This window comes from Rosa rugosa, chromosome 1, assembly GCF_958449725.1.
Source record: "Rosa rugosa chromosome 1, drRosRugo1.1, whole genome shotgun sequence".
In the NCBI taxonomy this organism is placed as follows: domain Eukaryota; kingdom Viridiplantae; phylum Streptophyta; class Magnoliopsida; order Rosales; family Rosaceae; genus Rosa; species Rosa rugosa.
The window spans coordinates 5,779,349-5,791,763 of NC_084820.1; the positions used below are offsets into that span (position 1 = coordinate 5,779,349).

Here is a 12,415-nt window from a genome sequence, read left to right on the forward strand (position 1 = left end):
TTATTTGCTTCAAGACTTGGGGATTTTACACCAGGAAACGACATTGCTCTATTGTGACAACAAGGCTGCTTTACATATAGCAGCAAATCTAGTGTTTCATGAACGTACAAGGCATATAGAAATGGATTGTCACTATATTAGGGATAAAATCCAAGATGGTTCAGTGGAGACACGGTTTGTGAGTTCTGGAAATCAACTGGCTGATGTTCTAACTAAAGTTCTTGGCAAGGAGGACTTCGAGCTTATGATTCGCAAGTTGGGTGTGCAGGATATCCACTCTCCAACTTGAGGGGGAGTGTTGGAAAGTAGAGCAAAATTAGCTTAGTATAAACTGTCAACATTTAACACATTCACTCTGAATCATCACATTGATTCTATGTTATTAGGCCTTAATAGGGCTAGAATAGTTTACCTTTTTTATATCCTAGAATCAAGCTGTATTCTTGTATATATGTTATACTGATCAATAGAGCAAGATATCTCTCCAGCAAATCAGTCTTTGTTGTTTTACAATATGAGCTTAATTAAGGAGGAAAGCTTTATCCATATATTTTATCAGTAACGATGTGATGTTGTATATAATATCCTGCTAATCACAGCTATCTTCAGTAGGCTCTAGAATTTAGTGCACTGTAACCACTGCATATATTGAATTTCTCAGTCAATACTTTATATTTTTATATTGAATAGCAATTGTACGTATTAATTTGATGCATTCTTCATCCTGGTGTACACATACTATACCATCTATTGGAAAGTATCCACTAATTTCTACTTAAAAGGATCAAAGAACTAATTACCATATATGTCATGTTCCGTGAAGAAGGCGCCTATTCTTCAGCAATACGTTTCTCCAAAGACTCCTGACGCCCGGCTTCGGCTTCAGATGGCTGCAAATTCATGACAAAGGAGCATTAATCAGAAAGAGAATATTATGACTTGCAGAAAGGGGAAAATGAATATGTTCCAATATGATCCCTAGTCACATTAAAGATAACAATTTCAGAGCCATCAGGCTTAACAATTGTCTCGTAGAATTAAAATCACGTTATAAGCATGTATATTGCACCACAGGCTTATGCCTACACCATCCCCTAAAATGCGAATCACAGCTGCCTGCAAACTGATGATCTATTGGAAGCATTTTCCTACTATTCCATTTTCAATAGCACCTAAAACAATGTCATTCTGTTGAGTATGCAGCAAACAGTATGTTAAGTTCCAGTTATTATCGCAAATTGCCTACTATGATGATCTAGTGCAGTTGTTGGTGAATCTACAAGGCAGTACTACATACTATAACAAAAATTCCTAAGGTCCCTGCATCTCTTAAACATGAAGAATGACATGTAATATATTAACATTAAGAATTCAAACGTGATTTGATCCAAAATATTAATAATAATAACAATCTATTACAGTAAGAACTCTAATTGACCACCAGGGGCGGAGCCAGTTCAAGCCGAGTGGGGGCAGTGGCCCCCAATGAAATCATATATTTTGTTCATTAATCATCTTTTTGCCCCATGCTTCTTTTGACTCGCCCCCATGCTTCACTGATCATGTTAATACATATTAATAATAACTTGGGTACTCCACTACTTCTCCAAGTGGCAATATAAAAATTCCATTATTCCTCTACCTTAGCAAAACAATTCATTTCCTTCTCTCTTCTTCTGCTCTCTTCTTCAGTTCTTCTTCTTCTTCCACAGCCAGTCAACCCCAACTCTGCTTCTCCTCCAAAAACTAGAGATCGATCATCTCCCCATCATCATCTTTACTCTCTGTGTGTGTGTGTGTGTTTTTTTTTTTTTTTTTATCAATCTTTCTCAACTCTTGTTCTCCTCTCTATCTCATTATTCTTCAGTTTTTTTTCTCTCCCTTTTTCTTCATATTCTTCTTCATCTTCTTCCTCTTCCCTCGGTTCGGCACTCCCTCAATTCCTCTCCCTCAGTTCCTCAGTGCACAACGCCTTCTTCCCCTATCGGGTCTTGATCTCCTCCACATCAGCCACTCTTCTAACGGCACCGACCAAGTGGAGAAAATTGATTTATTTCATTAGGGTTCAGGTTCGGGTTTGGCCTTAGGCCGGTTCCAGTAGTCTGCACCGAAGCTCTGCCGAGTAGAGGAGAGGCAGAAAGAAAGAAAATTTTTTGCCCCCATTTATATACACTCCTGCCTCCGCCACTGTTGACCACCACAATCACGAACAAACAAGCACTAGAATGAGTCAACTTACAAATAGCGGTCTGCAGAGGGTAATCTCCAAGCCTTTGTTGAGGGCCTCATACCCCGGGTCAGGGCCAACATAAGAGTTAGCTAGATATAGTACCCTCTGGTGGCCGGGCAGGTATGGGCCCCTGGATGCCCGCGGCCGCCGGATGCGGTTCTCCACATTCGCCGGTATCGGGGACGCCGGCGGCCTCGGGATACCGAGAGGGCGGCGGGGAAGACGGGGAGGGGGAGGGGGAGGGACCACGAGGCGAGGAACCGCCGGTGGAGGCGGAGGATTTGTAGGTATGTTCACCGCCGGTATGAGCCCGCTCTCTTTATGGATGAAGCAGTGATATCGTCGGAAGTGAATCTCTTGTTGGCAGAAAGGACAGTGCGACTAGTCAAGGCCTTTCTCTGAAAGCTGGACCTCCCAACCGAAGATGTAACAATCACCATGCATGTGGTGGTTTTCCGAGCACGGAAAAGACACCACCTCCCCGAACTGAAAAGGCTGGAGGCAAATGCAGCATTCCCCATCGAAGGGATAAATAACACCCTGGTTAACCAGAAATATTCCCAATCAAACCCTAATTCAGAGAAAAAAAAAATCAAGATCCTGATCCAACAACGATTCAATTTAACAACGAAACAAAAAACCTGTTGAGGCCGCGATGGCATGGTTCAGCGATTGGGGCGACAATTGCAGCGAGAGGAAGAGAAGAGAAGCACGAGCGGTTTAGCGATTGGGAACGAGGGGTTTCGAGAGTCTGGTTTCTTGAGAAGGGGGAGAAGAGACTGGGTTTTTGAGAAGGGGGTTTTGGCGGTTTGGAGTTGTGGAATGAAAGAGGCTTTCACACCGACTTTTTTTTTTTTTTTTTTCATGTGATCGCTCATGATCTTTTGCCACGTGTCGAATCCAGTAACTTCGATAACATCTTCTATCGTGCGCCGTTATCTAGCGTAAAATCCCAGCTAAATGCAAAGCATCCAGGGAGTTTCACTATCTTTTGTCTCAGTGGAGATCATCAACTCGAGAAGGCAATACTAGATCTTAGGAATTGGATGCCGTATTCTGTTTACGACTAATTGAAGCTTGGTGAGCTAAAACCGACTTTACTCGAATTGGTGGATGGGTCCGTTAAAATTCAAAACTTGCTTTTAAACATGAGAATTTGAAATAAATACAGTTCTATCCTATACTTTTCCCGCCACCCACATCTCTCTTCCATAATTATCTCTTTCTTTATTTGTTTTTGTTTATTTCTTTCACTTATTACTATAATAACCTTTTTTTTTTTTATTTGTTTCAATTAACTAAATAGGGTTGATTAAGGTAGTTCAAAATTTGTTGAAACTTTTGAAGGCTTCGCTTTATAGTAGTAGAGATAAAAAGTGAAAAAAAAAAAAAAGTGAAAGACAAGGGGTTGTGCTAGGCTTGTTCAGCGTGTCGTTTCAGAAAGTATGACAAAGAAGATGAGATCTCATGGAACTTTTGCTTATGTTGTTGTACCCACATTCTGAGCTTCATTGTTTAACTTTTCTAAGTTATTCCCGAAAAGGTTCTCCTCGAAAGTCAAAGTTTAATTTTTCGTTGTTTTATCCATGTTTTGAGCATCCTCATCAAACTTGAAATAATGTCACCCCCTAGAAAGGATTTTCCGTCGAACAAAGAAACTTGACAACTTCAAAAATCATAGTTTGGTTTCTTGTTGTTTTCTCCGCATTTTGAGCTTCCTATTTAAACCATGAAAAATGTCTCCGGTCATACCGTAAAACATTATTGGCATGAGAACCCATATATTCTGAGCCTTGTTTGTTGTTTTTATTCTTTGAGCTTCCTGGTCAAACTAGGAAAATTCTATGAGATCCTAAATTTTGAAGTTGGTCGAGTTTTTTATTTTTGAGGTTGGAAATGGAAAGTAGAGGTCATCACAAGTTTGCAGCATTTTTAGGTGAATTTTTCGGATTCCCAAGCTATTTTTTTTTTTAAATTAAGCTTAATTGAAAGAAAATGGAAATGATGACGTGGCAAGTCTGATTCGCTTAAAATGACACGTGGCACTTGTGAGAAGACAGCCGATGCTGACGTTTAGTCATTGGACACTTGTCATTATTAGGTTTGTTTGTGTTGACATGAGGCACCAAGCCTACCACTTCTTGATTGACACGTGTCAGTTTGCCCCTATAAATGTAGTTGCATGCGCAGCCCTCCTTCTTTCGGTACCCTTTTTTTAGAGAGAATATATCTCTCCTCAAATTTCTCTCTCTAAACTTCGGCAGATCATAAATTTTGATCAGTAACTCCGATTCAGGATGCGCGAAAAGCTATTGATTCGTCTTGATGTCCTCTTCCTATCCATCCAGGTTTGAGTTAGATCCAAAGGTTATTTCTAGAACGCTAATTTTATTTGAGTGAAGATGGAAGACCCTGACCAAAACGTCGACCTTCGACCCAAGATCATGCACAAGGTCGTCCCAATATAATATGAGGCCTAAGGAGAAATTTAAATAATCCCTCCTTTTTTTAAATGGGAGCCTCAACTTTTAATTTTTACTCATTTTGTCACCCCCTTTAGCGAAAATGCCCAACCAATAAAGAGAAAAAGAAAAAAACTTTGTTACTCAAGTTTAAATTACTTTAGCGGGTATAAAATGTTATAGAGTAAAGATGCCCCATCAAAAATTTTAAAAAGGGCAAATTACTGGTCACACATTCATCTTTTTGGGATTCGATAGTTCAGTCCATCGTATCGTAATTTTAACAAGTAACTCCTCAGACATTCAAATTTCACACAATTTGGTCCAAAATGACCATTTTACCCTCACTTTTTTTTTTTTAATTCTTCTCTCGTTTTTTTGTTTTGTTTTTTTTTTCTGCTTCTCTCTCACTCTGTCTCTCTCTAACATCACCGCCGAATCTAATCACCACCACCACAACAACAACAACCACTCCACCCCTCACTCTATGTTTCTCTCTCTCCTCCGACACCCACTTTCGGTCACCACCATGACTCACCTCCACCACCACGGACTCACCTCACCGACCTTCGACGAGTTCAACGCAGCCTCCATGACATCCGGCAGCAACCCACGAGTCGAGGCCAAGATCTGATTTGGGCACCCATAGGCCATAGCGCCCTCCCACCGTCTCCGCCTCCCTCCCCAACCTCAAATCCACCGTCCATTTCCTCACCTTAGTAGGCTTCTCCACCGAGTTTCGCCGCCTAGACGGTATGTGTCCCGTAGCCTCCATGACATCTGGCAAGCAACCCACGAGTCAGAGGCCGGCGAGGCCAAGATCTGATTTGGGCACCCATAGGCATAGCTCCCTCCAACCGTCCCCGCCTCCCTCCCCGACCTCAAATCCACCGTCCATTTCCTTACCTCAGTGGGCTTCTCCACCCCCGAGTTCCGCCGCCTAGTCGGTATGTGCCCCGAAATCCTCGCCTCCATGGTCTACTTTGGAGGGGGAGAGCGAGAGGGGCGAAGTGGAATTGGAGAAGAGAGAGGGACGACAAATGAGGCTCAGGCGAGTTGCCGAGAGAGAGAGGAGAGACAGAGTGAGAGAGAAGCAAAACAAAACAAAAACAAAAAAACAGAGAGAGAGAGAACAATTTTTTTTTTTTAAAAAAAGGAAGTGAGGGGAAAATGATCATTTTGGACCAAATTGTGTGAAATTTGAATGTCTGAGGAGTTACTTGTTAAAATTACGATACGAGGGACTGAACTGTCGAATCCCAAAAAGATGAGGGTGTGACCAGTAATTTGCCCTTTTAAAAATTTAGGTCTCTGTTTATTTTCTTTGTGATATACAAACAACCTATTAAATAGAAACTTTGTAGTATCTCTAGTATGTAAGATTGTAAGGATAAAGCGAAAAAACCCATACGTGATTAAAGTTTCTATTAATAAGGTTGTTGATTGATTTGGGCCTACTACATTCTCCTCATGTTATTTTACTTTCCATATTTGAATTAATGGACTTTTAAAAGAACTGAGGCCTGGACCAAGTGAGGCCCAAGGCAATTGCCTTGGTTGCCTTACCTGTGGGCTGGCCCTGATCATGCATGACATTATTTCAAGGCTACCAGTGAAGCCCTAGTGCCGCTTCAAATGTTAAGTCTATTTCATGCATGACATTATAGAGATCGTCAATCTTCTTGTTACATTACATTGCGCTTTCAGATTTTGTGTATTCATATTCTCTTACATTGCGCTTTCATATTCTCGCCTCCCAACATACTATTTATCTCTATTCCAAATTCCGGTGGGAGTGGCAAAGAGGTTAGAATCTCTTTTGAAAAAAAAAAAATTGGGATGGAGTTGGAGAGGGTAAGAAAGACCATCTAGTTCGTTGGGAGATAGTGTCGAAAAGCAAAGAAAAAGGAGGGCTGGGAATCGGGAACCTACTAGCAAAAAATAAGTCTTTTCTAGGGAAATGACTTTGGAGAGAGAGTCCTTAATTATGGCATGCTGTAAAGGAGCAAATATGGATATATGATGTGAATGGGTGGGACACAAAGCCAATTTCGGGTGGATCAAGTAGAAGTCCTTGGAAGGATATTTCAACCGGAATAAGCCAATATTCTCTATCATAAACTAATTGTAGGCAATGACAAAAGAGTGAGGTTCTGGGAAGACTCTTGGCTAGCTGTAGTTTGGGTGGTCTGGATGGAAAGAAATAAAAGATTATTTGAAAACTATGGAGGGGTGAGAGGGAAGACCTGTGGGAGAGAGTCAAGTTCTGGGCATCCTTATGGGCTTCTATTTCTAAGGAATTCAAGGATTATAGTCTTTCTTCCATTATTCTTAACTGGCAAGCAGCTGTAGTATAAGCCCCTAAGCTTTGATTAGTATTATTAGACGTTATGCTAGGCCTATAGTCCTAGCTGCCCTCTTTAGATCTTTAAAGCGGACTCCTTGTCCGTCTCCTTGTAACTTGATTTTTGCTTTTTCAATAAAAAGCTGTATCTTCTCAGAAAAAAAAAATTCTCTTGCTTGTATGGGTACGTTTCAGAGGACTGTTCTTACTATGCCAGAAAATGGTATTGGATTGTTTCCAGACATAGGTTTTTCACATATAGCAGCACAAAGTCCAGGAGAAGGATCTGTTGGTATGCTTTTTCTATCTACAGATGATTGAGATGTTTTAAGTTTTAACTGAAAGAGCAGAAAGATTATTTAAATTATATGGTCAAGATTTACATAGTTTGTCTCTTTGCTTCAATATCAATTCTTTGTTCTGTAGTAGATTAACAATTATATATGTTTGTAGTCATTTTGGTTTGGTTGAACATTCTGTGGGTTTTTGTACTTGCGAAGAAAAAACAACCTAGACCTCATTCGCCTAGTCGTAAAGCTAGGCTCAAAGGAAAACTATTCGCAAAGAATACAAGGTTGTTCAAAAGAATGATGTGAATGGAGACATTCAGGACAATAAAGGTTGAGTCAGGCTCACCTGCCCTTGATTTGGGAAATCAGTTTGCTATTCTAGCTAGCAGATAAAGAGACTTTAAATGAGGCGGTAAACTGGTAAATGAGGTAGCTAATATTAGTGAAGCTGCTGTTGATGCAGTCAATTTGGAGCAATTGGTTGGGGAGCATAGTAGGGATGTTGTTCACAATGTCGTGTCTGTTATTGATGAGAGTCTACTAACAGGGGGCTTGATTATGGTTAAAGCTATTAAGCTAATGACACTGTTCAGGCTATCCCAAGTTCAACGGCAAGTCCAATTTTCCAACAATCTCTCCAGTAATGGAACGACAGCAATCTAAAGTTTGTTGGGGTGATTGGAAAATGAGGAACCTCTTGGACATCATTTATGTGCTCTATCTGATATTCATTCAGCTAGCTCTTGGTATGATGAGGGTCAAGAAACTTTGGATTGTGAGAATGTTCTTCAAACTCTCCCAAAGACCCACCCCAGAAAATCGTGGGCAGAGCATGAGGTTGAGTTTGTCTATGCTTATATGAAGAAGGGTGATGAAGCATTAAACATTGATAATTTTAAGGAGTTCTGCCCTAAACAGCCAATGGAGAAATTAACTGGAACAAAAGCTTCTCAAGCTAAGAAATTTCAAGTGAGCTTGCAAGGTCACTACCCTGCCAGGAATAGAACGCGTGCATCCTGTAAAGCTTAATCTTTGATTATTCGTTGCAGCTCTTTGGGAAGCTTCTTTTGATTTCCTTTGATTGTTTTGATTTTTGTTTGGCTTTTGGCCATTCTGTTTTATTTGAGGGTTTGGTTTATGTCCCCACTCTCTCTTGTTACTTTTGTTTTTCTCTCTCTTCTTTAATAAATTCCTCTCTTTGCTGAGGCTTGCCACAAAAAAAAAAAAAAACAGTTACATATATTTGTAGGTGCTTCTCTTGGAATCACTGGGAAAAGAATTTCGACGCCATCGGATGCGCTATATGTTGGTCTTGGGACACATTTGGTGCCATCTCAAAATTTAGGTTCAGTAAAGGAGGCCCTTTTGTCAACTAACTTGTATGTTTTATTATCCTTTTTTCGTTTTGGACAAACTTGTTTGTGCCAACTAGAGTTTTCTTTATACATTCTCCTTTTCCGTACTTCTGATGCACATGTGGGGTTGAATTTAGTTGGCACCATAACTCTGTCATATGTGCTTGTTTATATAATTAACTCCATTGTTGATACAGTTCCCAGGATCCACATGAGGACATCAAAACGATTTTGGCCAAGTTCAACAGTAATCCTGATTCTGAATCCCAACTGAAGCAGTTTTTACCTCAAATAACCTCATCATTTGGTGCAAATAAGTCAGTTATTGAGACAGTTGAAGAAGTGAAAAAGCATCAATCGAGTTCAGATGCTACTGTAAATGCTACTCATTTATCGGTAATGAAATGAACATCGATCATTATACTTCTGCTATTTGAGAGATTAAATTCACCTTATAAGTATTCACTCTGATCAGTTTCCTTTAATCTTGTTCTTGCTGATTCACTGTTTCTGTCGTAGGTGTGGAGTCGGCTAATGAAGCTCTTCAAGAGGTCTTGGAAATGGGGCTCCTTTTTCACTTTTCTTGACACAGAAGTATCTCTCCAAAGTTGCATCTGCTCTTGGGAAGAATGACAATCAATTATCCACGGTGAGTGACCTGAGTCTTGAGTTAATACACTTTTCTTTCTTTCATCTCATGGTCTTTGCTAGTCACTTTTCGTGGAAGTAACACAAATAATAACATGAATAATGATTCTGTACTTGGGCTAAATCCAGCTGACTGGTTGTCATGAAAACTGAATATCGCATTGCTGTAAGATCATCCTTGCGTAATGACTTCGCGGAAGGTGTGCGGGCTGTTGGTGGACAAGGATCAGGTTTGTTAACCTTAATTAATCTCATAGTGTAATGCCAAAATTCTTTGGATGTTAGAACTTGGAACTAGTTGTCTTTTTTTGGTAGAAGTACTGTAGAACTAGTTGGCTATTTCATTGAATCTCTATTGTTGCCCATGCAGAATCCAAAGTGGAACCCGTCAAGGTTGGAGGAAGTTAATGAGAGCGAAGTGGAAGCTCTGTTCGTACCATTGAGCCCAAACGTGGAGGAGTACTGTGACTGGCATTTGAAAATGAACACGAGACTGGTTGTGCATGCCATTGGAATATATTGACTGATGATGCAAATAAGATAAACATATATACGTACAAGATAAAAAGGCATTTCAATTCGGTGCTTTAAATGTTTTTTGGTACTGCGTTGTTCGTGGCAATGTGATAAAGATTTGTGATCTTTATGCCTCGTAATCCCTTGTCTATTATAATCTCAAAAACAGATGAGAAAGCAGGAAACACTAGTGTTCGGTTGTTGATATCTAACTAAAAAAATGAGAAAGCAGGAACAGCAACATTTGAACATCAGTGTTCTTCCAAGAAATGTCTTACTTTCACAGATTTTAAGATAGCTTCCACAATTATACGCGTAAAGTACAATAAAACTTAATATTAGGAACAACTACCGCTTCTCAACAATGCAGGTTAGAGGGTAAATCAGATAGTAGCGCATTTGAGGTTAGATGTAAGAAATTTGATTATAATTTAAAAATTAAAATGACACATGTTAATTACATGCAGTAACTGAGATATAGATTGATCAAACTGGGAACAATTGTAAGTAAATAGACTTCAGGCAGATCTTGAGGGCCAGTGAGGAGTGGGGGCGACCGGACGAGTGAGGAATTTGTGAGAAGGGAGGGTGGAGCACTGGAGCGAGAGGAAACGGTGGCGTTTTGCGGATTGGGGAAAGCGCGAAAAGCTGGCGCCTGGCGGTAAAAGGTAAGGGGTGGACGAAGGCCATCAGAGCGGGTACGCACTTTACAACTGTATCATCACTATCACCCAACTTAACTAAATCAAATTTTCATCAAGGAAAAAAAAAATTTGGGTAAATATGGGCCACGCCAGAATCGGGTCAAAATTTTGGGGAACAATTCCTATCGAGTACATTGCACTACTTTTCTCGCGTGATGCTCCGGGATAGAAAATTGTAGTGTTCTCATAATTATTTTTTATAAAGATTTTGTTTAGAAAAGATCAATAAAATATAATTTTTTTTTTTTTTGAAATGGGTTTGGAACCCAGCCAAGTTGGGAGGCTCAGCCCCACGCCTGACTTATTATATTAAAATTATTAGTGTGCAGAGAGGGGGACATAAAATTAAGCGAAATTGTTTAGGAGTTGTGTTACATGTGTGGAGATTTCAAACCACTGCCCTAGTGCATTTATAAGACCAATGAGTGCCAAGAGAATGCTGGGAATGTTCGCCGTGGACACATTTGTGTTGTAAAATTTCAAAAAATAAGAAGAGTAGGCATAGTATTCTCACAACACTCGATCATGGATGTGACAAAATCCCATAAGCTCGATATTCCATTAGCCATTCCTCTTCCTCATGTCTAAATGTACTCAACTAATTATGTTTTCTACTTAGAAAGTTGAAGAGTTCACAAAACCTGCAAATCATGTACCTGCAGAAGCCACTGTTTAGATGGAGGCTTACATTCGAATTACGCACGTTTAAAGAAAGCAAATCATCACCTCTACCCTAACCCTAGCAACATCAATGCTTCAGCCAATGTGATCATGCATAAGAAACATGCCATGAAGAAGGAAAGATTGTTCGGATTTCTTCATTTGTTCTAACGCAGCACTTGATCCATGCATATTTTCGTTCAGTCTTATCCAATTTAGCTGGTTCTACAAATATAGATAACAGGATTGGCAAGGATAGTTAACGTGAAGTTTGTTATATATAAAGAAAGCATAAGTGCTAAGAGACACACCAGCTCCTTCAAAGATCTGCTTGTAATTAAGAAGTACACTCCCTGCTGCAAAAGTTATTTACTAATTCTTTCCTCACATATTACTCTAACACGCGCATCAACAACTTAGCAAACTTCAGATAGCTGCTGGAGTAAATTAGTTTCCTGCGACTCCTTTCCAATGCCTAAGCTGAGAATAAAACGAAAAAGAGGAAAAACGTACTTAGGGATAGAGTACTAAATAAAGCAACTAATTGAGAAACACAATTTCCTTCAGAAGAAAACATGAGATTTTATTAACAGCAAAGTGTACAATAGAGTGGAGAAGAAGTCCATCAATAAACAGATTAGTAGTAGAAACGTTCTCTGCTCCTCTTCTGAGATAATTACCCTTATATATAATTTTAGCTTGCTAAGAGTGCATAGCAAAGATGATCACGCACTATGATACTTAACCCAGAAGAAACTACGTACTAACACGTGCACACAATTTTAGCTTGCTAAGAGTGCATAGCAAAGATGATCACGCACTATGATACTTAACCCAGAAGAAACTACTAACACGTACGTGCACACAATTTTAACAACATATATACCTTGAGAAATCGGAAAACACGTGTGACAAACAAATATGTTTGGTATTTTTAAATTTCTTCTGAGCTCTGTGATTTCCGGAACATCCCTATAGGCTTCAGAATGGCTAGATTACTAGTTCACAGCCCGATATGCATCATGAACCATAATTAACATGAAGCAATTCTCGATAGTATAATAAATGACCATATATTTTCAAATTAATGAATTGTATATAATGAATGTTTGATTAAATTTCAAGGCTGGGTTTTCTCTTATGTGGCACTTGTGTCGTAGACGGGCTGATTGAATTGTGATTGTGAAATTAGCATTGAAAACCCAG

General features: G+C 39.6%; 1 long non-coding RNA gene and 1 pseudogene across 1 annotated transcript; one reads left to right on the forward strand and one right to left on the reverse strand.

Moving 5' to 3' along the window:
- Nucleotides 1-1,336: 1,336 nt before the first annotated feature.
- On the reverse strand, nt 1,337-3,026 carry LOC133712703 (uncharacterized). Its single transcript, XR_009847549.1, has 2 exons — nt 2,872-3,026; nt 1,337-2,770 (listed from the first exon to the last, which is right to left on the reverse strand). It is a non-coding gene; the product is annotated as an uncharacterized LOC133712703 (long non-coding RNA).
- Nucleotides 3,027-7,216: 4,190 nt separating this feature from the next.
- LOC133732012 (3-hydroxyisobutyryl-CoA hydrolase-like protein 3, mitochondrial) lies at nt 7,217-9,916 on the forward strand (annotated as a pseudogene).
- Nucleotides 9,917-12,415: the final 2,499 nt, after the last annotated feature.